General features: G+C 40.0%; 1 protein-coding gene across 1 annotated transcript in view; it reads right to left on the reverse strand.

Moving 5' to 3' along the window:
* The window catches only part of LOC138695760 (clavesin-1), a 68,017-nt gene extending 60,698 nt beyond the window's left edge, over nt 1-7,319 (reverse strand). Inside the window, exon 1 of the mRNA XM_069819939.1 lies at nt 7,168-7,319. The gene's annotated coding sequence lies outside the window, so the exon portion shown is untranslated. The remainder of the gene's footprint in view (nt 1-7,167) is intronic.
* Between the last annotated feature and the right edge of the window lie 14,527 nt (nt 7,320-21,846).

Consider the following 21,846-nt stretch of genomic DNA (forward strand, 5'->3'; position numbering starts at 1 on the left):
GTAATATTATACCCATACAATTGTTTAAAATAACTTAAAAGAAAGGGCCTCGTTAAGTAATTAACTGTCACGTGATTTCCTCCCTTTCTACGACGCTGCGACATAACCACTTGGACGGACAGTAGATAGCATGTCTGAGTAATTTTATGTTTTCGGATCGGGAAGAAGTGAAGATTGAATTTACAGTACGTAAGGTACTCTTTTATAGAGTATGTACAGAATTATTTCAACATGAGTTACTGATACGAAGGACGAAACTGGTAATTGGGATTAGGTACAATAGTCTATAGTGCGATAATATGCACATTAGAACTGAAGCTTGTATCGAAATGAACGGCCACCATTTTAAAATATGTGTTTAAATATCCATATTATGATTATTTTTCAATTTATCTTCATTCTCTATATTGTACGCTAATGTGCTGAAGACAGTATAATATACACTGCATAATGAATACGTCCACATGGACAGCTCAGTTCGTGAGTAAAAACACTCATTGTTAATACTGTACTGTATTTTGATTAAACAAAAACCTAATGAAAATTATCAAACTCAAAATCGCGATATTTCCTAGTTTACGTAAATGGATGAACTACTTTTCTTCCCTCCTATACCTAGTAAAGTGATTTGTTTGTATATTACGCCAGTATCATCGAACTCCAGTCGTGGAAGGGGGTAGCAAACGGTGTTTCCGGTTCTTTATCGTTGATCCAAAGGTATAGCCAGGTTAATATTAGAAATATTAGTAAAAATAAAATGCTGTCCCTGTAGAAAGCGCAGCTAATTCTTACGTTTTACTTAAGTTTTTAAGCCTGTAGCCACTATTACCTAACCTAAGCTATACTTTTATTTGTTTCTTCAGTAGGCCACATCATGTCATTGCCACCTGTTACGTAGTCCGACAGCATACTAATGCAGATGCGCTGTCATCGCATCACTGGATGATTTTTAAATTTTATTGGGTTATTTTACGACGCTGTATCAACATCTAGGTTATTTAGCGTCTGAATGAAATGAAGATGATAATGCCGGTGAAATGAGTCCGGGGTCCAACACCGAAAGTTACCCAGCATTTGCTCGTATTGGGTTGAGGGAAAACCCCGGAAAAAACCTCAACCAGGTAACTTGCCCCGACCGGGATTCGAACCCGGGCCACCTGGTTTCGCAGCCAGACGCGCTGACCGTTACTCCACAGGTGTGGACTCACTGGATGATGTCACTATTTATTGTCACATATAAAATGTGGAATTTTCCCCAACTGTGTGTCCAATAAGACGTAATCACATGAAAATATAACTGCAAAACTTTTTCGGCAAATTTACTGGTTTCGGCAATGAGAAATTTCCAGAAGACTTTTTTCTGTTTTTGATATACCGGAACTAAACTCAAACACAACAACAATTATCAGAGACACAGACAAAGCGACTACCAACTATACTGTATACCGATGATTGAAATACTAGACATAAACTTAGTTCAACTATAGTCAAACTGTTAATAGGTTTTCATGGAGTATTCAAATCAAGTTGAATATGAAGCCTTCATGAAAACGGGGATTGCAGTCAATCTGATGTGAGTCTCGAGGTCGATACTGCTAGAAAGTAGGATCAGATCGTATTAAAAAATACCGATTGGAAACGCTCATCGCATTCAAAACGATTTCAATACTCTAAGCGCATGAACGATCGTCATTTATTTGATCTGTCATTTGTTTTAACAAAAGCGAGGACAATTTTGTATAACTGAAAACTACAATGCTCAAAAGATAAATTTAGTCACTCTTTTAGACATTCGTAACTTCACAGGCTAATAGATGTATTGAAATTCAAACAGAAATAATATGAAATTATTATCTTTCCCATTTCGTAAAGAATAAGCAATATTTTCATATTATTTCAGTTTGAACTTCAACAAATCTCCTACTGAATTAACCAGTTATACTATTTTTTTTTTCGTTGTTGGTAACTCTATAGCATCTATTAGATGCTTTATGATTGTGCTGGCAGATGGAGTTACTTGTCAACAATGTGACGCTGAAACGTGTGTTCAGGTTACTGCCCAGCGACAGTCCTGATGTATTTTATATTTGTGATGATTGGTTAATTAATATTAACCCGGCACACTCAACACTCACACCACAGTCTAGTATATACAGTCGCGAAGCTCAATACGAAGTAAATATGCAAACATTAGATAGTTGCTCACCACTAGGATCGCTAATATCGCCTCATTACAGGCAATGCAAAATAGTACCGTCACAGTCTATTGTTTCTAGCACCCTCAAAACTCAAGCTTCGTGACTGTATATAGTAGACTGTGCTCACACTCACATTCATACAAATTTCCAGACTCTAGACACCCAGGGAATTCTTCTTCTTCAAGAAAAATTCACCGAGAGCCGAGCCCCGGGAATCGAACCCGGGACCTCCCGACCTGGAAGCCAGCATGCTGACCACGGAGGCAGTCAAATTAAACTATTAATGCCTAAAGAAATGACTAATTATATCTTTTGACCAGTATATTACAACAAATAGACCAATATTTTGTATTTTCCTAAAATCCATTATTACCACTCTACATTAACAGCCAGAAAGTTGGTAACATGTTAACGATCGTAACTACTTTCGAAAATTGCATGACAACAGGGATCGGGTGGATTGTATTCAATAAGATAAGCGTCTTCAAATCGATTTGAATACTCCATGAAAATGTACTGTATAATACACACTCATATAAATTGAGGGAAAGAAGACAGAGGACGGACACTGGAAAGTTTTCTTTTCTCAATCGTACTATGAGGGACTGGAATGCTTTACCTGCAGACTTACTAAAGGCTTTACCAACAACCAAAAATGTATTTAAAAATAGGCTTAAATACTTTACAAATAGACGGTAATTATACACAGTATTTAAAGGGTGTAAATGATATGTTGTTATTGAAGTGCTGTATCAGTGAATAATTATGTTGTGTCAGTGAAGTGTGTTGTGTCGGTGAAGTGTGTTGTGTAAGTGAAACGTCTTCCTGTCAGTGAAGCTTTATAGTTTATAGTGGCAGTGCAAAGTATTTGAACAGTGAAATGTTTTTGAAGTGTTAGTGAAATCAGGAAAGAATCAGTGAAATGTGTCGTAGTTCCAGTGCAGTGAGTGAGTTGACAGCGAAATGAGTGAAATGTTGAAAGGTACTTGTGCAGATATGAACATAGCATACTCGTGGGTTTTAGTTCGATCTTAGGTTTAAGATACAAATTAGATTTATTTAAATGTTATTTTAAGTGATCGTGCTTCATTTAATTTAGGATGTTCCCTGTTATTATTATTATTATTATTATTATTATTATTATTATTATTATTATTATTATTATTATTATTATTGTTAGTACTAATTATTAGTATTATTATTAATTGTATTTTAATTAATAAGTTTATTATTGTCATTATTGAGTGTAATTAGTTACCACTGCCACCGGGTATATACCCATGGCAGTGTGAATAAATACATACATACATACATACATACATACATACATACATACATACATACATACATACATACATACATACATACATACATACAAAATAACAGCAATCCCCTCTAAAAAAGACTGTGTCGTTGCGTCACATTTAACTTTCCTAGTATCATTTCTTGTAACCTAGAAAGCAGGATTTCATCACGTGTGTTTGGATAATAACGGTCTAATGGGCACCTCAATGTTTGCAACACTGCGAATGCTACTCCATGCATAATGTCCCTATTCAGTGTTCATGTCGGCCTGTCACTTCCACCAACTCTACTTTCGTGTCCTCTATCCCTGAAGCCTAGTTTGCATCGGTAGAATAACTGGGATACTAACGTGCCTTACTGCTCTACCATCTCAGGTTTAGTGGATTAACCTTTCATACGAAATTTAAGAAAGTGGGTTAGTATGCAGGATAGTTTTTATTTTATTGGGTTATTTTACGACGCTCTATCAACAGCTAGGTTATTTAGCGTCTGAATGAAATGAAGGTGATAATGCCGGTGAAATGAGTCCGGGATCCAGCACCGAAAGTTACCCAGCATTTGCTCGTATTGGATTGAGGGAAAAAGCCTCAACCAGGTAACTTGCCCAGACCGGGATTCGAACCCGGGCCACCTGGTTTCGCGGCCAGACGCGCTGACCGTTACTCCACAGGTGTGGACTTGTCGCATGTCGGGAAATACAACATCCCCTCTCAGTCATCTTTATAGACAGTCCTCCTCCATCATGCTAAATTAAAATTTGTGTTTTATTTAACGACGCTCGCAACTGCAGAGGTTATATCAGCGTCGCCGGTGTGCCGGAATTTTGTCCCGCAGGAGTTCTTTTACATGCCAGTAAATCTACTGACATGAGCCTGTCGTATTTAAGCACACTTAAAGCACAGTCTACTATATACAGTCACGAAGCTTGAGTTTTGAGGGTGCTAGAAACAATAGACTGTGACGGTACTATTTTGCATTGCCTGTAATAAGGCGATATTAGCGATCCTAGTGGTGAGCAACTGTCTAATGTTTGCATATTTACTACGTATTGAGCTTCGCGACTGTATATACTAGACTGTGCTTAAATGGCATCGACCTGGGCCGGGATCGAACTGATATACACTGGAGCCTCAATTTTAGGCAGGGAAAATGTTTTGTTTACCCTTTCCTTATAAGGCAGTAGGGCTGGGGAGTGGGGTATTCGTGTACAGCTGTCTGCTGGTAGTAGTCGTGTGTTTCATATTGAGCGCAACCATGCTTAAAAGAAAAAAGAAATTCGTACTTGATGGAAACTAAGTTCGCTGTGATAGATTAAAGAAAGGTGAAAGTGTGGCAAGTTTAGCTATAGAACTGTCCATACCAGAGAGTACATTAGCGAAGTGGAAGAGGAGTATTACTGGCAATAGTGATTTTGATGCTATTTCCAGTTCAATTCTTGAATATAGAAAAACAGTAAAGAGACCAACTATAAACAATGGACAGATTACCCTCTTTCTTTGCTCTCTCAAAAGGATCAGTATATACTGTGACATATAAAGGAAGTATATTTTATGCGGTGGCACAAGCAATAATTATCTTTATTTTATTTATGGGTATTTTTTATTCTCTAGAGTGCAGAGTTCTTCCATGAAAAAGATGTCACAAAAGTTTAAAAATTTTGCATGTTTAAATAATCGTCCATGTATTTATCAGATGTTATATTCAACCGCAATAAATTCATTTCTTTTAAAATATACCTACTTGTTACATTCTTGCGATCTAATTTACGAAATTGCCTCGATTCTCTGTTGGTAAAATTACGATATACAATGAGAACCTGAAATAGTGAACATTGTTCTTGCGCACCGTGTGAGGTGGCTGATCTCTGAGTTGATGTACTCCATCCTAGAATCGAACTGCCTACAATTGAGGCTCCACTGTACTTTTAAAAAATCAGAAATTAAAGAGAGTGAGACAAATTTAAAAATTAGATATTTCAGAATTTCCCTAACACAAACTCAATATAATGAACATTCGCCATTGTCGTTTAGGTCCGAATGTTGGGACAAGTAAATAAAATTTAATAAGAAGGAATAAGTATAGAGAGTCCACACCTGTGGAGTAACGGTCAGCGCGTCTGGCTGCGAAACCATGTGGCCCGGGTTCGAATCCCGGTCGGGGCAAGTTACCTGGTTGAGGTTTTTTCCGGGGTTTTCCCTCAACCCAATACGAGAAAATGCTGGGTAACTTTGGTGCTGGACCCCGGACTCATTTCACCGGCATTATCACCTTCATATCATTCAGACGCTAAATAACCTAGATGTTGATACAGCGTCGTAAAATAACACAATAAAATAAATAAAAAATGAGTATAGACTATAGAAAATAAAATATATGGATGAGAGATCGGGAAATTCGAAAAGAGGCTCACAGAGTATCTGAGTTTCATTTTAAGGAACATGCAATTCAGGACAAGGAAGAATACTGTTCGCATTTCAGGATTTTCAGGAGACGTTCCGAGCAAAGAATGCGAGTTTTTCCCACCACCCCCGAGACGGAACGGACGGAATGACTGAGCCTTGTTTGTCCCAGTCAGCCAATGACACCACCCCCATTCACCTGCTCTTTCAGAGGCGCTGAGTTACTAGCTTACCCTCCCCTCTTACCCCGCACGGACCGGAATTCTCTCGTGAAATTTGGACAGTAGACCCATAAGAATGTGTTTGAGGATGACTTTTGTGCTTTAAGCGTCATCACATTAAAGGGAATGCAATTATTTGAAAATATCTAACGGTAAGAAATTAAGCATGCATCCTTGCTTTCATAAACAAATTGTTATTGCCATGTTGAGTTAAATAATAACAATAATAATAATAATAACAATAATAATACTTACTTATGGCTTTTAAGAAACCCGGAGGTTCATTGCCGCCCTCACATAAGCCCACCATTGGTCCCTATCCTGTGCAAGATTAATCCATTCTCTATCATCATATCCCACCTCCCTCAAATACATTTTAATATTATCTTCGCATCTACGTCTCGACCTCCCTAAAGGTCTTTTTCTCTCCGGCCTCCCAACTAACACTCTATATGTATATCTTGGTTCGCCCATACGTGCTACATGCCCTGCCCATCTCAAACGTCTGGATTTAATGTTCCTAATTATGTCAGGTGAAGAATACAATGCGTGCAGTTCTGTGTTGTGTAACTTTCTCCATTCTCTTGTATCTTCATCCCTCTTAGCCCCAAATATTTTTCTAAGCACCTTGTTCTCAAACACCCTTAACCTATATTCCTCTCTCAAAGTAAGAGTCCAAGTTTCACAACCATAAAAGAACAACCGGTAATATAACTTTTTTATAAATTGTAACTTTCAGATTTTTTGACAGCAGACTGGATGATAAAAGCTTCTCAACCGAATAATATTATAATATATTATTATTATTATTATTATTATTATTATTATTATTATTATTATTATTATTATTTACACCTAGTTTGTCAACTCCTACAAGGATTGAAATCCTGAACGAATAGCGGAACTCTTTGGTCATGTGGTTAGCATTGTACTGGACTACACAGGACAAGGACAGAGATCCAATCCCTTGGGAAGGAAGACAAGCTCTTCTTCCCTCCAGGTCGTCTCAAATAAAATAAGTAGCACTTGAAACAAAGTACTCACGTCAGAAGGTCCGTCGGCGGAGCGTCGCAGAGGGTGAGCGCTGCTTGCAGGCAGACCGTCCTGGTGCGACTGAACTCGGCGGTGCACCCCGTGTTAATAAGTTTCTCTCGCGAGGTGCAGTGGTGGTGGTGGCGGCGCAGCGGCGCACTGGCTGCACTCTCACTATTCAAATCGGAGGCTATTGTCTTCTCCGCTCGCTCGGTTGGATGGCTCAGCGAAAGTTTACACTACAACCCACTGGTCACGAGATCCCCAAGTCTTGTTCCAGTTACCATCTTGCGTGGTGCATTGACATCGAGACACGACGGCAGTCTGCAGTCCCTGGTTCTGTTCCTGCGACGCGTGAAGGTTCACGTGTGGGTCAACAGTCCTCTGCTACACATTTGACAACGCGTAACCACCGGGCGTAACGCCGCTGCGAATGGAAGCATTTCTACTTATAGCTACTGTAGAGAAAGCAAATAGTCGATATGTAGAGTTTGAGAGAAATTGAGGTAGCTCTCAGTCTACCACGGAGTTTCGGAGAAAATTTCCCCATAATAATAATAATAATAATAATAATAATAATAATAATAATAATAATAATAATAATAATAATAATAAATAATAATAACAATAATAATAATAATATCTTATGTTTTAATTCTTTGACGTTACTACTACCATAATAATAATAATAATAATAATAATAATAATAATAATAATAATAATAATAATATCTTATATTTTAATTCTTTGACATTACTACTAATACCATAATAATAATAATAATAATAATAATAATAATAATAATAATAATAATAATACTTACTTACTTACTTACTTACTTACTGGCTTTTAAGGAACCCGGAGGTTCATTGCCGCTCTCACATAAGCCCGCCATCGGTCCCTATCCTGAGCAAGATTAATCCAGTCTCTACCATCATATCCCACCTCCCTCAAATCCATTTTAATATTATCTTCCCATCTACGTGTCGGCCTCCCTAAAGGTCTTTTCCCCTCTGGCCTCCCAACTAACACTCTATATGCATTTCTGGATTTGCCCATACGTGCTACATGTCCTGCCCATCTCAAACGTCTGAATTTAATGTTCCTAATTATGTCAGGTGCAGCTCTCCGTTGTGTAACTTTCTCCATTCTCCTGTAACTTCATCCCTTTTAGCCCCAAATATTTTCCTAAGAACCTTATTCTCAAAAACCCTCAATCTCTGTTCCTCTCTCAAAGTGAGAGTCCAAGTTTCACAGCCATAAAGAACAACCGGTAATATAACTGTTTTATAAATTCTAACTTTCAGATTTTTTGACAGCAGACTAGATGACAAAAGCTTCTCAACCGAATAATAACAGGCATTTCCCATATTTATTCAATAATAATAATAATAATAATAATACTATATTATATTTTAATTCTTTGACGTTACTACTAATAGTACCTATATTTGAATGTATCAGTTCAGTTGTTACCGAACTGTAACTTACACCAAAAACTCACATTACCACCTCGGTGCCGGAAACATCCACGTGAAAGAAGAAAAATAAAGATCACGGTGTGATAGTGTAATGGCACAAACATATTACTGTAGTAGTCAAGATTATTTAGAGTAAATTTATTTTTTCTTTTATTCGTTGAATCGACTACTTAGTAAATGGAACTGTTGCAGTTTGGACTAGGAGGCCGTAGAATAATGATAAATTAAAGACCTCAGATCTGGGGAAGTTTGTGATGATCTTGACTTACTTTGAACTGATTTTAAAATGGCAGCTGCTGCTCGTTGTAACAGTGAACCTAAACATAACCTATAATACATCAGTGGGAAGTTACTTAATTCCGACTTGGCAAATATACGAAGCATGATCAAATGAAAACCATTTGCCTTGCATCATGTGGCCTACAGTCCTTGAAATACGATCACGTGCTGCTATGTGACGTGATAGTCACCTTGCGTAGAAAAATGGAGACCAATTTGTTTCAATACGAGAAGTGTACATATCAGGCGTCTGTTAACATGGCTACTGTTGATGGATTGATTGATTTCAAGATGGCTGGATCCGGTTTGGATCCTTGCACTTATTGCCGTTTAGGCCTATTGTACGCCCTATATGCGATGATTTTCTAAGTCTGACGAATGGCCCGGATGGAATTCGTGAATCCAACGCTGACAGGTTGGCCCTCCTCCCTGGGCTCTGCAAATAAGGTACCATCATGTACTGTCGAGCCCGAACTCAAAGCACGGAGCCCAAAGCCCTTAGAACCTATACTGCGTCCCATAATATCTGACAGGCGACATAAACATTGCCGGCAGAGGAAGGGAGGAGGATAATATTGTTAATCAACCAATGCAGAGGTCACATTTGAGGCTTATATTGAAGTTGGACGATCCGAAGCATTCTACCTCCTCCCAACTTCACGATAAGCATTAAAAGTGGCCTCTGCTATTGGATGATTAGCAATTATCCTTCTCCCATCCTCTGCTGGCAATGTTTACGTCGCCTGTCAGACATTACGGAACGCACTATAGATCAGCAATGCAATCCGCACTACACCCAGACATCACGTCAGCCTATTTTCACTATCGCATGTGATATATGAAATGAGGGAAATTTGAGTGTGTTTGTGGGATAATAGAGGAAAACGGGAGTACCTCGAGAAAAACCTTCTGCAAAGTCTGTCGTGTCACATGAATTCCATCCAGACATGACTGTGGATCGAGCCAGGCTTTCCATCGACTAGTGGTGATGGTGGACAAAGCAGACGATGCGCAGGCCTCACAAAGCCGCTCGGATGGGATTGTCTCTCGCACTTGATACGGCTTCGTGAGGAAGCAGTGCCGATCCTGCACTGTATGAAACGTGGTGCACCATGGAGACGGTCTTTTGGGACCACAAGGGCGTGCTTAGGTTGATTTCCTCGCAGGGGAGCGACAGTGAATGCTGTCAGTTATTGTCACATGCTGGGGCGTTTGCGGGAGGCAATATTCGCAGAAAGCGACCTGGACTTCTTTCAACTGGCTGCACGACAAGCCTGACCATATGCAATCAACAGCACGCGCGAATTGTTACAGCGCTTCCGGTGACAGGTACTGAACCATGATTCCTACAGTCCTAACCTGGAACCAATTATTTCCATATCTTTGACTGTTGGAGAAGCACATGGTGGTAAGCTATTCAACACCGATACGGCCGTTCAGCAAGCCGTCACGACGTGGCTTCAGGGACTTGAGGCAGATTTCTTCTATGCCGGGATCTGGTCTACCGTTGGAACAAGTGTTTGGACAAGCATGGTGACTGTGTGTACCAGTGCCCTGCTACTGTGTATCAGCATATCTGCCTGTGAAATAAAGTTTGTCCATGAGAGCTCTTGTTACCTTACTTTTTGAAGCATCCTCGTAAATACTGTAAAACGTGTATGGACCTTAACATTCACGTAACATCGCTGAAACAGTGAAGACAGCTTCTCCTGAAGAACTGGCCCTTTATTATAATGATTGAGTATGTATGTATGTATGTATATATGTATGTATGTATGTATGTATGTATGTATGTATGTATGTATGTATGTATGTACGTATGTATGTAGCCTACTTTATGTACGTATGTATGTATGTATGTATGCATGTAGTACGTATGTACGTATGTATGTATCCTACGTATGTATGTATGTATGTATGCATGTAGTACGTATGTATCTATGTAGCCTACGTATGTATGTATGTATGTATGCATGTAGTACGTATGTATGTATGTATGTATGTATGTATGTATGTATGTATGTATGCATGTATGTATCCATGCATGTACTATGTATGTATGTATCCTACGTATGTATTTACATACGTATGTATGTATGTATGTATGTATGTATGTATGTATGTATGTATGTATGTATGTATGTATCCTACGTATGTATTTACATACGTACGTATGTATGTATGTATGCATGTAGTACGTATGTATCTATGTAGCCTACGTATGTATGTATGTATGCATGTAGTACGTATGTATGTATGTAGCCTACGTATGTATGTATGTATGCATGTATGTATGCATGCATTTACTATGTATGTATGTATCCTACGTATGTATTTACGTACGTATGTATGTATGTATGTATGTATGTATGTATGCATGTAGTACGTATGTATGTATGTATCCTACGTATGTATTTACGTACGTATGTATGTATATATGCATGTAGTACGTATGTATGTATGTAGCCTACGTATGTATGTATGCATGCATGTATGTATGTATGTATGTATGTATGTATGTATGTGTTAGGTTTTATTTAACGACGCTCGCAACTGCCGAGGTTATATCAGCGTCGCCGATGTGCCGGAATTTTGTCCCGCAGGAGGTCTTTTATATGCCAGTAAATCTACTGACATGGGCCTGTCGCATTTAAGCACACTTAAATGCCATCGACCTGGTCCGGAATCGAACCCGCAACCTTGGGCATAGAAGGCCAGCGCTATACCAACTCGCCAACTAGGTCGACCTGTCTGTCTGTATGTATGTATGTATTATGTGTGTATGTGTGCATGTATGTATGTATGTATGTATGTGTGCACGTATGTATGTATGTATGAATGTGTTAGGTTTTATTTAACGACGCTCGCAACTGCCGTGGTTACATCAGCGTCGCCGATGTGCCGGAATTTTGTCCCGCAGGAGTTCTTTTACATGCCAGTAAATCTACTGACATGAGCCTGTCGCATTTAAGCACACTTAAATGTCATCGACCTGGTCCATGATCGAATCCCCAACCTCTGGCATAGGTCAGCGCTATACCAACTGCGCCAACCAGGCCGACTGTGTATGTATGTATGTATGGTTGTATGTATGTGTTATGTTTTATTTAACGACGCTCGCAACTGCAGAGGTTATATCAGCGTCGCCGGATGTGCCGGAATTTTGTCCCGCAGGAGTTCTTTTACATGCCAGTAAATGTACTGACATGAGCCTGTCGCATTTAAGCATACTTAAATGCCATCGATCTGGTCCGGGATCGAACCCGCAAGCACAGGCATACAAGGCCAGCGCTATACCAACTGCGCCAACCAGGCCGACTGTGTATGTATGTATGTATGTATGTATGTATGTATGTATGTATGTATGTATGTATGTTGCTCTTATACGGATTGTATTAATTTGTATCAATCGGTGACCTTGCATACACGACATGATCAGCTGATTATCCCGCAGTTTGTGAACGTCTAGTGTTGGTACATATTCCTTATGAAGAAAGCAATCAGCCGAAGACCTCAGTTCTTAGAAGATGATAACGAAAGCTGAGCAACATACTACTGTCATCCCACTAAAGGCTTGCTCTTTCTAATGGAATTTCCCTCCAGATGTTGCGTTCTACATGCTCACTGTTTCCAGCTGACTCGATTCAATTGCTTTAATCTAGGGAGTTCCAAACTCGCTAGCAATGCATTTCACTCACAACTGAGGTCGAAACCCTCTTTCAAAGCTCATACACGTCGTGTGAACTTAGTTAATAAAATAGAAAGCAGGGAAACTCGGTTCCGATGTTACCGTTAAATAACGTTCGTTCAATCATACTTTTTCCCCAAGGGTAGGTCCTTCACTGCAAACCCAGCATTCTCCAATATTCCCTCCCATTCTCTTAGTTCCGCATATGATCCCTATATCTTAATGCTGCCTATCATCTGATATCTTCTTCTGCCCCGAACTTTCCTCCCGTTCACCATTCCTTCCAGTAGCCAGTTTCTTCTTTGCCAGTAACTCAGCCATTTATTTTTTCTTTCTGCTCATTTTCAGCACTATTCTTTCTCCATCAATTCTTTCTAGGAACTTACAGCTTCATTTCTTATTCTGTCTGTCCATTTCACACGCTCCATCCTTCATATCCACATTTCAAATGCTTCCAATCGCTTCTCTTCACTTCGTCCTGATGTCTATATTTCTCCCCCAAAATTGTCACACTCAACACAAAGCACTTCACTAGTGTCTTCCTTAGTTCATTTTTTTAATGCCGGTGAAATCAGTCCAGGGTCCAGCGCCGAAAGTTACCCAGCATTTGCTCTTAATGGGTTGAGGTAGAACCCCAGAAAAAACCTCAACCAGATAACTTGTCCCAACCAGAATTTGAATCCGGGCCCGCTCATTTCACGGTCAGGTAAACTAATCGTTACTCCACAATGGTGGACTAGTTCTTTTCCAAAGACGTTTTGACTTCCTGGCAGCAGTTCACGTTACTACCTATAGGCCTAGTATTTCTTGTTTCATTGCCTCATTCTGAATTCGTACGTTTACGTTCTTTACTACAAAACTTAAGATGTTTGTTGACATTATTACCATTAAAAATGAAATATTATTATAGTTAATGCAACACATAATGCAACACTGATATGAAAGTGAAATCTTTTGGGGCCTTAAGTATGTAGACGCAGAGAAAGAAAGATTTTATATTAGATCTTCATTTCTATAATATACTGAGTAACGGCTATATATATATATATATATATATATATAAAACTGAAATCTATAAAACTTACGTAACAGCGTGGTCGATCGACGGATGTTGCGTCAACATTTGTTGAGACTATAAATTAGGAATGCCTATAACATCGACATCAACGTAAAGTTTCGATTTTATGCACGAGAACGTATAATCTCATAAACTTCTTTCCATCTGACTGTAGATAATTATTTGAAGAGAAATAATATAATGATAATGAGATACTAAGGTTATTGTTATGAACTTAACACTACTTGTATTAAACTTGTAGGATATGTGGAAATCAAAACCACAGTATAGAGAACATATCTCTATACTGTGATCAAACAGTGGTTTTCTGCCTGCTCACAAGGACGTAATGTCATTGTTTAAAACTTCTGTCGCACGTAATTTTGACGTATAATGGATAAACAATTGATCCTCACTACTTTTCTCGCCAAAAGAACACCTCCTTCTTCTAGCTATGCCTCCGTCTTTCAGTTGCTGACTATAGTAGTCGTGACAGCAGGTTGCAACTTACACGCTTGGCCAGCTTATTATGAGATATAATTATTTGGAAGTGTACGTCAGATTTACGTATCAATAGTATTAATAGAACATTTTCTGTTAGTGCAGTTTATTTATTCCCTTAAGTGTGTTTTATCTAACAAAGTAACGCTGGATGAAAACTTAGGTGGTGATCGACACTACTCTGCAGATCATAGATGAAAGTTCAGATGATGATGCTGATGATGAAGCTGAAGGCAATGTAGAGATTGAATATGAAACTTATGATAATGACAAGGATCTAAGATACAGTAGGAGAGACTGAGAATCACGTAGAAAGCAAGAGTATGGAGAAAGGAGGCAAAAAACAAGAAAACAGGAAGAAAAGAAAAGGAAAGAAATAGGAAAGGAGAAGGAAAGGAAAGGCAAAGGAAAGGAAAAGGAACGGAGAAGTAAAGGAAAAGGAAAGGAGAAAGAAAGGAAAGGAGAAAGAAAGGAAAGGAGAAAAGAAGAGCAGAGAAGAGGGGAGAGGAGAGGAGAGTAGAGGGGAGAGGGCAGAGGGCTAGAGGGCCAGAGAACACGGGGGCACGAGAGCACGAGGAGACGGGGGCACGTAGGCACGGGGGCAGGGGGCACTAGGGCATGGGGGCATGGAGACACGGGGGCACGGGGGAACTATAGCACAAGGGCACGGGGGCACAAGGGCACGGGGGCACGAGGGGACGGGAGAACGGGGGCACGAAGGCACAGGGCCATGGGGGCACGTGGGCATGAGGGCACGAGGGCACAGGGGAACCGGGGCGCGAGGGCACGTGGGCACGAGGGCACGGGTCAGGGGGCACGGGTACACGAGGGCACGAGGGTAAGGGGGCACGGGGGCACGAGGGCACGGAGGCACGTGCGCACGAGGGCACAGGGGAACCGGGGCGCGAGGGCACGTGGGCACGGGTCAGGGGGCACGGGGACACGAGTGCACGAGGGTAAGGGGGTACGGGGGCACGAGGGCACGGGGGCACGTGCGCACGAGGGCACGGGGGCACAGGGGCACGGGTTCACGTGGGTACGAGGGCACGGGTCATGGGGCACGAGGGCACGGGGGCACGATAGCAAAAGGGTACGGGGGAACAAGGGCATGGGGGCACAAGGGCACGGTGGCAAGAGGGCACGGGGCACGAGGGCAAGATGGCACGGGGGCAGGGGGCACGAGGGCATGGGGGCACGGAGACACGGGGACACGAGGGCACGGGGGAACTAGCACAAGGGCACGGGGGCACGAGGGCACGGGGGCACGAGGGCACAGGGGAACGTGGGCACGGGGGCACGAAGGCATAGGGCCACGGGGGCACGTGGGCACGAGAGAATGGGGGCACGAGGGCATGGGGGCACGATAGCACAAGGACACGGGGGCACGAGGGCACGGTGGCACGAGGGCACAGGGGAACAGGGGCGCGAGGGCACGTGGGCACGGGTCAGTGAGACACGAGGGTACGAGGGTAGGGGGCACGGGGGCACGAGGGCACAGGGGCACGGGTGCACGTGGGCACGGGGGCATGGGGGCACGAGGGCAGGGGGCACGATAGCACAAGGGTACGGGGGCACAAGGGCACAGGGGCACGAGGGCACGGGGCACGGGGGCACGAGGGCAAGGGGGCACAAGAGCACGATGGCACGGAGTCACGAGGGTATGGGGGCACGGAGACACGGGGACACGAGGGCACGGGGGCACGGGGGAACTATAGCACAAGGGCACTGGGGCACAAGGGCACGGGGCACGAGAGCAGAGGGGAGAGTGGATAGAGGAGAGGAGAGGATATTTTCATAACTCTAACCTAAAATCCACAATAACCTGAAAATTATTGCTTCACTCCCACGTCATGTAAAACCGACTGATCGTTCTGACATTGTTACTTGCGTTTTCGCATTGGAACTCAAGAACTGAATATGTATAGGTTAAATAAAAAGTATTTAGCAGGAAGAAAACCATTCAGAGGGGTTGGCCTATGTTTCATTATTATGGAAGCAAATAACTTCCAAAATGTCTGGTATTCTTCATTGGAAATAAATTTGAAAAAATTTAATTTGCACTTCTAATGCACTTAGCAGCATTTGCTGCACAAGCCACTAGTATATATATATATATATATATATATATATATATATATATATATATATACTTTCTGTACGACAGGCTGCATGTGGAATAAATTCCTATAAAAAATGTAAATGGTTTAAAAGTTGAATACCCTATATTGACCGAAATGTTAGTTTCTTTCTTTGTTTTATTTCTTAGCCTGTCTATCTATTCATGCATTCATTCACTTATTAGTCACTAATTCACTTATCATGTACTTATTTATTATTAATTAACTAATTTATTTATTCACCCATTTACTTATTCATTAATTAATTTATTTATTTATTCACTCATTTATTCACTCATTTATTCACCTACTCATTTATTTTTAAATTAATTAATTCATTTATTTTCAATTAATACATTTTTATTTATTTATTTTAATTTGTTTATCTCTTGTTTGTATCTCTTTATCTAATCTATAAATTTATCTATCCAGTTGTCTAACAAATTCGTTCGCTTCTTCGTTACTTTTCGCCTGAGGGTTCTGCACACCTCCAGCACAGGCACGCCAGAGAAGTTGCTGAACAATCTAGGGTGAGATATGGAAGTTTCTTTACTTACATCTATGTATAATGTCCATGCCTCACAGCCATGTCAGAACTGGTCGAGCTAGTATTTATATATAGAATTTTAGCCTCGTATGTTTTTGAACTTGGAAGGGCTTGAAGACGGTGTTCATTACTTCAGTGGTTTTTATAAATTTAGATATTTTGCTTGCCATATCTTTAACAGTAATATAAGATAAATTACCAGTATAGCATAAATAGTTAAATGAATTGACACGTTCAATTAGTTTATTATTTATCACGATTTTACTTGGAATTGGATTTTATCCTAAAAATGCCACGATTTTTGTTTTCTCTGTTGAGATTTCCATATTGAAATCTGAAGCAATTATTTGTATATTATAAACGGATTTTTGTGGATCATCTTCTGTTTTAGCGATGAGATCCTGATCGTTGGCAAACAGCAATGTATCGAGAAGCGTGTTTCGGTTAATTTGAATTCCGGCATGATGGCTTTGTTTCCAAATATAGAAAATACGATGATAGATAAGACCGCACCCCTGTCTAACACCTTGGCTTATTGAAGTCAGCTAGCAGTTCTGCCTTCAGTTCTTATGACAATTTCATTTTGTTGATATAAAATGTAAATGGGAAAAATAATTTCATTTGGTACATTATCATGGCACAAAATCTCTAAAAGTTTATTTCTGTTAACTTCATGGAATGCTTTCTCGAAATCAATAAATGCTAAGTGTGTTCGATATTAAACTCTGTACGCTTTTCAATTAAACTTTTTAGTAAAATAGCTATCACAACACGATCTTCCTTTCGGAATCTATTTTGTTCGTCAGTGATTTTGTCTTCATAAAGATGTGACAATTTATATTTGATTATGGTTGTATAGATTTTATAACCTGAATTGAGAAGGCTTATGCCTCTGTAATTTTCACATTGTTTTTTGTTTCCTTTCTTATAGATGGGTATTATAATAGCCTTTTGCCAAATTTCTGGGGATTTTGATCCTGCTCAAATATTGTTTAAGAAGTATAAAAATCTATAGGCCTAAATAAATTCTTCTCCAGCACATTTAAAAAGCTCTATATTTAAGCCATCTTCACCTGGAGCTTTTCTGTTTTTTGAGCGTTTATATACTTTAATGAATCTTCATAAATAATATCTGTTGTTGTTGGAGTTGGAGTTCGTTATTGTAAGAGGCATATTTTTCTGGAACCATATATTTTTAAAGTATAGATTCATTTGGGATAGGGTTTATAACAACATTTTCTTTTATCTCAGACAAATAATAATAATAATAATAATAATAATAATAATAATAATAATAATAATAATAATAATAATAATAATAATACATCATCATGATGATGTATGGAGTTTACAGAACTGGAAAAGTTCTAGTCTTTAATTCATGTAGAGACTTTTCCTAGATATAGTATAACCTTCTTTTAGATGAATACTTGGCGAGATTAGACGGACGTAGGTCTAATATTTGTGATGGACAAAACAACTGTAAAGACAGGTTTCCTTAAAGTAGCCTACTGAGGCAACCCTTGTTATTCTCGTTTATCCACGACCCCATTTATGTCACATCTTCGCTTCACTTGCCTTCACAAACTCTTTTCAGTTAAAAATGACAGTTAACATCATCTCAAATACAGATTACCAAGTAATAAGCTCTAAGTACAAAAATTGTACAATAATTTTGAGAACGCTTTTCTCTTTATTAAAAAATATATCAAACACAAATACCAGCAGGCTGTAAAATGGACTCGCTTGACGTGAAATAATTTAGTTTCTCTAATTATAACACGCACTCATAAACAGTTACACAAATGATTAAGAATTTCACATGAAATATAAGTAGAAATTTAAATGACAAACCTACAATTTAAAATAGAAATCGTACGTTTTTATTCGCTTTGATTGTATACAATGTTTAATAACATACTGATGAATTTTAAGCCATGAAACCGTTGCGGTCAGTACAAACTCTTCCAAATTTAGTGAGTCGTCAAGCATGAACTAGAGGGCTAGCCGCTCAAGAGTGAAGGCAGCACATTTCACGAAGCCCATCACATTCAGCAACTTCCGTACTCTGCAATACCAAGTACGGGGCCTTGATGCAGGATATTTCTCCCGAGTGTTAGTAGGAATAATTATTGCCTGCGCAATGTTCACTGCCCTGGCTCTAAAATCCAGCGGACTCAGAAGCGAGGAGATTAATCAACCTTCCTTACCTCCTGGGTGGTCACACCTGCAGGCGGTCAGGGTTCGAGTCCCGGTCAGGCCTGGGATTTTCCATTGAAATCCCTAGTCGCAATTGGGATTTTTCTCGGGGTTCTCTCGTTTCCCCATATTACACATCCACATCATTACGTCAACATTTCTCCATTTCGTCACCATTTCATAACAATCTCCGAACGCCAGCTGGCGATGTACGGAGAGGGCTGGCCTATAGATGAGTGGAGTTCCTGCTCGAAACCTCGATACGCAGCGAACCTTGGTGTAGTCAACCGGTGTGGGCTTGGGAATGCGCCTAGCTTGAGGGTTAGCGCAATTCATCGTGAAAGTCGCAGTGCTTGGTCATAGTATCCCCCTCCCGAAAATGTCATTCCATTCAACCTTCCTTAGGGACTGCGTGTGTCATTGTGTTGTCTTAAACAGTGATTTTTCGCCATGGTGATCAACGACGGCGACAACAACAATAATAATAATAATAATAATAATAATAATAATAATACATAATAATAGCAATAATGCATCTGAAGTTTGACTAGTGTATATGTAGCTAGTCGGCAATGTATGCAATGGAGGGGAAAAGGAACTGGCCACACTACCCCATTATCTTCTGGCCTAGTTGCCTCATAAGTGGTCCATGTTGGTATGACTTGTGAGGTTCAGACCTGTCTTTGGACAGTTGACTAAACAACAACAATAATAATAATAATATAATAATAATAATACATAATAACAATAATGCAGTCCACTCCTGTGGAGTAACGGTCAGCGCGTCTGGCCGCGAAACCAGGTGGCCCGGGTTCTAATCCCGGTCGGGGCAAGTTACCTGGTTGAGGTTTTTTCCGGGGTTTTCCCTCAACCCAATATGAGCAAATGCTGGGTAACTTTCGGTGCTGGACCCCGGACTCATTTCACCGGCATTATCACCTTCATATCATTCAGACGCTAAATAACGTAAGATGTTGATACAGCGTCGTAAAATAACCCAATAAAAACCAATAATGCATCCGAAGTTTGACTAGTGTAATATGTAGCTAGTCGGCAATGTATGCAATGGAGGGGGAAAGGAACTGGCCACACTAACCCATTATCTCCTGACGTAGTTGCCTCATAAGTGGTGCCTTGTTGGTATCACTTGTGAGGTTCAGACCTGTCTTCGGACAGTTGACTAAACAACAACAACAATAGTAATAATAAGAATAAAAAAATAATAATACTGTATATAGAATGCATCGAAAAAGTGGGCAAACCTAATATAGTAGTGGATTATTTTATGACGCTTTATCAACATTTCAGGTTATTTAGCATCTGAATGAGATGGTGATAATGCCGGTGAAATGAATCCGGGGTCCAGCACCGATAGTTATCCAGCATTTGTTCATATTGGGTTGAGGGAAAACCCCGGAAAAAACCTCAACCAGGTAACTTTCCGTCTGAGAAGCAGATGGAAATAATATATTTCAGAACAGGAGACTCTCCTATTGTATGAAGTCCTGACGACGATTATTGTTATTATTATTATTATTATTATTATTATTATTATTATTATTATTATTATTATGACATCTATTTATGTATACTTGGAGTACTTTATTGAGTTCCTTTCCATGCATCACATTCGTATATAATAATGGTTTCACGTCCGTAACCAGCAGTTGTAATGACTGACAGTTTCACCTCACCCCCCCCCCCACCGGACCGGACCGGGTCAGTGAGGCGTTTTGCTTCGAGTCTCTCGAGTTTCACATGTGAGGCGATTCGTGCGTTGGTGTTGTATGAAAGCGCACATTTTCGAGCAAGGCGTCTGTTGTTTGTCCCTGATACTGTAACAATGTTGCATACTTTCCAGCACTCATCACGCAACATTTGAAGGTTCTGCAGTGATCGCTGTAGTCCTGACTTCATTATAACAATTATCATTTCTAGACAATGTGCGCTGAAGCCTATACAGGTACAGATGTTGTAGTCTAATCTTCTCTCTTAACAGAGTATGATGTTCTCTGCTAAGACATTAAGTGGTAAAATTTCCAGTTACAAATCCAGCGGACCAGGATATTATTTCCAGCAGATTTAATGTCTCGTATTGAGAACAGAGTATATTTATTTATTTATTTATTTATTTATGTCTATAACAGAGAAAAGCCCCAATTACAATAGACAGTACAGATATCTGTTTAAAAAAACATAAAATTACATATAACATGAAAAAAGAGATAAAACAGATACAAATGCAAGATACGAGTGTAATTACTTACTTACTGGCTTTTAAGGAACCCGGAGGTTCATTGCCGCCCTCACATAAGTCCGCCATTGGTCCGTATCCTGAGCAAGATTCTCTATCATCATATCCCACCTTCCTCAAATCCATTTTAATATTATCTTCCCATCTACGTCTCGGCCTCCCTGAAGGTCTTTTTCCCTGCGGCCTCCCAACTAACACTCCATGCATTTCTGGATTCGCCCATACGTGCTACATGCCCTGCCCATCTCAAACGTCTGGATTTAATGTTCCTAATTGTGTCAGGTGAAGAATACAATGCGTGCAGTTCTGCGTTGTGTAACTTTCTCCAGTCTCTTGTAACTTCATCCCTCTTAGCCCCACATATTTTCCTGAGCACCTTATTCTCAAACACCCTCAATCTCTGTTCCTCTCTCAAAGTGAGAGTCCAAGTTTCATAACCATAAAAAAACAACCGGTAATATAACTGTTTTATAAATTCTAACTTTCAGATTTTTTGACAGCAGACTGGATGATAAAAGCTTCTCAACCGAATAATAACAGGCATTTCCCATATTTATTCTGTGTTTAA

The sequence above is a fragment of the Periplaneta americana genome, chromosome 3 (assembly GCF_040183065.1).
Source record: "Periplaneta americana isolate PAMFEO1 chromosome 3, P.americana_PAMFEO1_priV1, whole genome shotgun sequence".
Classification (NCBI taxonomy): Eukaryota; Metazoa; Arthropoda; class Insecta; order Blattodea; family Blattidae; genus Periplaneta; species Periplaneta americana.